Consider the following 5062-nt stretch of genomic DNA (forward strand, 5'->3'; position numbering starts at 1 on the left):
GAAGCTCATTCCACATCCCTACCACCCTTTGCGTAAAGAAATTTACCCTCATGTTCCCCTTATAATTTTCCCCCTTCAATCTTAAACCATGCCCTCTAGTTTGAATCTCCCCCACTCTTAATTGAAAAAGCCTATCCACATTTACTCTCTGTCCCTTTTAAAATCTTAAACACCTCTATCAAGTCCCCTCTCAATCTTCTACCCTCCAGAGAAAAAAGCCCTAGTCTGTACAACCTTTCCCTGTAACTCAAACCTTGAAATCCTGTCAACATTCTCGTGAACCTAAAGGTTTTCATGGCACACTCCAACTTCTAGTTACTTTTCTTAAATTCTCAAGCATTGATCTATGATCAATGGCAGTAGTGATTTTCCAGTTAATTAAAGAAAAATAGATACAATTTGAAAAGAAATACATCATTCATCATTGTGTATCATGACCAAGCAGTAAGCATTTGATGCAGCTGATTGCTGAGCTGTTTTTTTAATGCAGGCAAGTTCTTCTTAGAGAAGCAATTAAAACTTCCAGTGATCTTTAGGCAGAAAATATATCTGTTATACTTGGACTTCCTTAATTCTTCCATAATAGTTAGCATGAAGTTAATCACTGAGGGGAATGCCAGTTTTTTCTACATGTATAGAATAAATTAACAAATGACAATAAGAGCTCTTAGTTTCTTTGTTCTGTATGGCTATACAATGATAACATATACAATATTTTTTTTAAACACTCTTGCTTTCAAATGTCTGCAGCATCAAGGTGCAGTCAGTGCAGTTCTTATTCCCCACCTCATTTGAAAATATCCATGATTATTTTAAATTCATCCCCAAAGGTAAGGATTAACACTGACTTACTATGCCATCATTATTAGTGTTCTGAATTACATTAAGCATCAAATGCTGGATTCCAAAGGGAAATGAAACATTAAATTTCGAAGCAAATTTTAACCGGGCTTATCTGTTGTGAAGGCAGATTATTTAGAGCATGCCATGTGATACTTTGATGTCATCATCAAGAACAAGCCAACTGATGCATGTTCATTTTGCAAACATTGCCTCAACTTTCAAGAACAATTTTAAATAAAATGCAAAAATGTACAATGCAATTAATTGAGCAATCCCTAGAATTGGTCTTCTTCAATTAACAGAAATAGATGAATCTGGCAAGCAGGATAAAAGAAAACAAGATATTTTACAGGTATATTTGGAGTAAAAAGATGACTATGGAAAGAATAGGAAATTAAAGATCAATGTGGCCATCTGCAGTGTGGATTGTGGAGAGTCATGTGGCCTCTGTCTGTAACCTGGTAGGAGGGTGAATTGTGAAGGGTCAGGTGATCACTCGATCTGGAACTTGGTGGGTTGGTGGAGGATCATGTGACCTCTCTGTCTGGACCCTTATTAAAAATCGCATCACCTGCCAATCAAGGGTGGACTCTGCCTACCTCTTAGTGCACACCTGACCATTGGCCCCTTTAATTACCTAGTACTTACCTGGGCTGGACCATCCAGCTTACTGTACTATAAAGTCCACCACGTGGAGAGCTCTTTTTCTTTTGATGTTCAGCCCTGAACCGAACCCTGCTCCACTCCAGGTCGTGAAATGTGGACAATGCTGGAGGAGTTGCGTGTAAAGTATGCGCTACACAGGAATCGTGGCTGTTAGATAGCATTGGAACCATGTCCATGTTAGACAAGGAATGGTGGGTATCATATTATAATCCTTGGTTGTTATGTCTGTACACAGCTGCTAATATCAGTAGTGTTAAGTCCAATGTGACTGAGTTGTACTGTGCTTCTAAGTCTGTACCCAGTTGTTAGTATCAGTAGTGTTAAGTTCGATGTGACTGATTATACTGTGATTGAGAGTACTAGTGTATATCATCCCTGCTGCAATCCCCTTATGTGTGCTTTAATAAAGATCCTTCCAGGCTCATTGCTCTTTGATCCCGCTGAACTTTTCCTTCCACACATGACGATTGGCACTGTGAGCAGGGTTCAAGGAGTTTTAGATGTGGACATGCATGGTCGTGATTGAGCATATATTAACAAGCATGTGTGTTGGTCGCTTGTCATGTGTGTGTGTGTGTGTGTGTGTGTGTGTGTGTGTGTGTGTGTGTGTGTGTGTGTGTGTGTGTGTGTGTGTGTGTGTGTGTGTGTGAGTGTGTGTGAGTGCACGCGATGGCATATTTCAACATGAACAGGACCAGCAGGAAGGACCCCAGTAAGCTAGGAAGGGAGCACAAGAGTAGACTCCCAGGTGGACTGATGATAGTACAGGGTTTAGTGGGTTAGCATGTTTACTGGCAGAACACGAAAGACCGGTAGACTAAGCTGACAGTTTGGAACTATGAGCAGAGAAGTTTGGGTCCCTCCTTGAGAAGCTGGGATTTCCCAAGACCAAGGAGGGAGCCCATTGACTCTGAACAACAGATGATTAACAATGTCCTGTGGGTGCTGCCAGAAGGGGTCAGTGACGGTACCACCCTATGGAAACAGTGGTGATTTTGGTACAGACCATGTTCCCTACCCTCCTAAAATGGGACCTACATGGCCAGCTGCAGTGGCACTCACTTAACGAAGTGAGACTGGTTATCAGGGACTGGGCACTAATCACAGGCTTCTATGGGGGTGCTCGTAAGTGTCACTTCCCTAAGAACACAAGGGAGACTGGTGATTTGGCGGGCTATTTAATCACCACCACTTGCCCCAATCTTAGAGGAATGGTCTTGCCTCTCATGGACTGGGGACTAGGAAAACCGTCTGGCAAGTCATTACCCTCCTGGAGAGAGTACATGGAGCAGAGAGCACCCACTAAAGTTCGCAGGGCTGAAACAAAGTTTGAAATGCCATGCTTTTGGTTAGTCACAGAGACATGTCTGCTCTAATGGAAAGGGCATTGCAGGGGGGAGCCCATAAGGGTGGAGCCCACTATGACCCAGATGCACCACCCTTCTACTCCTCCCTCAGCAGAGGTGGCCCCTGACTAGTCTATCATGTTGCCACACCAACCAACTTGTGAGTGAGTTCTCCCAAACACCTTCCTCCCTCCATGCTTTACACCCCCCCCCCCCCCCCCGCCCACCACTCACCAACAGGAGAAGACTACCCTTCAAGCTGCTCCTCTTCCTGCCTATACTGATTGGTGCTGTGGGAGCCTATAAATACGCATGCAATGCCACTATACTAGACTCTGACACTGCATCACTGCTCCAGCACACAGCTGAGAATCTTCCACCTATGCTGTCCCCATTTAAAGACAGCTACAGGAACTGCTTGTATGGACACTTTAAGCAAAACATTTTGGTAATGCCAACATTCTTCCACACCCCTCACCATTTAACCAACTCACTTCCGGTAATCCTTGCTGGGGTGGGTGCTTCAGGGACTGGTTTCTTTTCCCCCTCCATACAATTTGGCACACAAACGGTCCTGACTCTCCCAGTGAGTCCACAAAGGGAGCACACCTTGGCGATGTGGTGCACCTCGTTCAGTCAGCACCAGTCCAAGCAATCAGTGTGAATGCACGCAGGAATGGCAATCCTGGCATGAGATGACCAACAGTCTACAGCCTAGCAATAGGGTGCACCGAGAATCATCAGTATGCCCAAGATGCATGCCTGCTGGGCCAACCCCGGCCTTCCCATGGGAAGGCATAGCGGCAGCCTCCTGGGATGTGTGCCTCCAAATGATGAGGGAGTACCCAGATGAATGTCCACCATGGAGAAAATGCTGCCAAAGAAAGGGCTGTGGTACTTCAGATTAAAGGAAAGCTGGATGACCTTGCACTATATGCATGCAGACAAAAGTGGTACCAGTTCTGATGTTGGTGAAACACACTGCACATACATTCTAGGCAAGTCGGTGAGACCACAAATGAGAGTCAGTGACTGACAAAAAATACAAACAGATAGGGGGGGTGGCTGTTTCCAGAGCACAACACTCCATGGGGAGAACAATGACCCCTTTTGGCTTATGGGGAGTTAGTTGGCCATTGTCATTTTCCGAAATCATACCTTCACCCTCTGTTACGCCTATCAAGGCACAAGGCACTTGCACTGTAGCAATGTATTTATCTTTTGCAACTTTGTATTAATTTATTAATGTTTTTATTTTTTTAATGATTGGCGACTGGTGTGAGGAGTGGAATGTAGCGTGGATTGTGGAGGGTAATGTGATCTCTTTGTCTGGAACCTGGTGGGAATCTGGATTAGGGCAGTCATGTGACCTCTGCATCTGGTACCTGGTCAGAATTCATATTACCTGCCAATCAAGGTTGGAATCTCCCCACCCATTTTTGTACACCTGACCATTGGCCCCTTTAACCACCTACTGGTTACCTAGGCCAGACCATAGAGCACTACAGCATAGAAAACAGGTCATTTAGCCTTTACTCTGTGCCAAAACATCATTCCGCTCACCCCACTGCCTTGCATCCATTCCATGCCCTCCAGACATCTCCCATCCATGTATCTATCCAATTTATTCTTAAAACTGAAGTGTGAGCCCATATTTACCAAGTCAGATGGCAACTCGTTCCACTCTCCCACCACTCTCTGAGTGAAGAAGTTCCCCCAATGTTCCTCCTAATCCTTTCCCCTTTCAACCTAAAGCTGTGTCCTCTTGTATTTATCTCTCCTAAGTGAAAAGAGCCTATTCGCATTTACTCGGTCTATACCTCTCATATTTTTATAAACCTCAATCAAATCTCCCCTCATTCTTCTATGCTATAAGGAATAAAGATCTAACCTGTTTAATCGTTCCCTGTAACTCAACTCCTAAAGGCCCAGCAATATCCTAGTAATTCTTCTCTGCACTCTTTCAATCTTATTGATATCCTTTCTGTAGTTAGATGACCGGAACTGCACACAATATTCCAAATTTGGTCTCACCAATATCTTATACAACCTCACCCTAACATCCCAACTCCTCTACTCAATACTTTGATTTATGATGGCCAAGATGCTAAAAGCTTTCTTCATGACCCTGTCTACCTGTGACGGAATTTTGTCCCTCCAGCTTACTCCACCACGTAGAGTAGCTCTTGCTCTTTGGTCCTGTTACA

The sequence above is a fragment of the Narcine bancroftii genome, chromosome 1, assembly GCF_036971445.1.
Source record: "Narcine bancroftii isolate sNarBan1 chromosome 1, sNarBan1.hap1, whole genome shotgun sequence".
NCBI classification, from domain to species: domain Eukaryota; kingdom Metazoa; phylum Chordata; class Chondrichthyes; order Torpediniformes; family Narcinidae; genus Narcine; species Narcine bancroftii.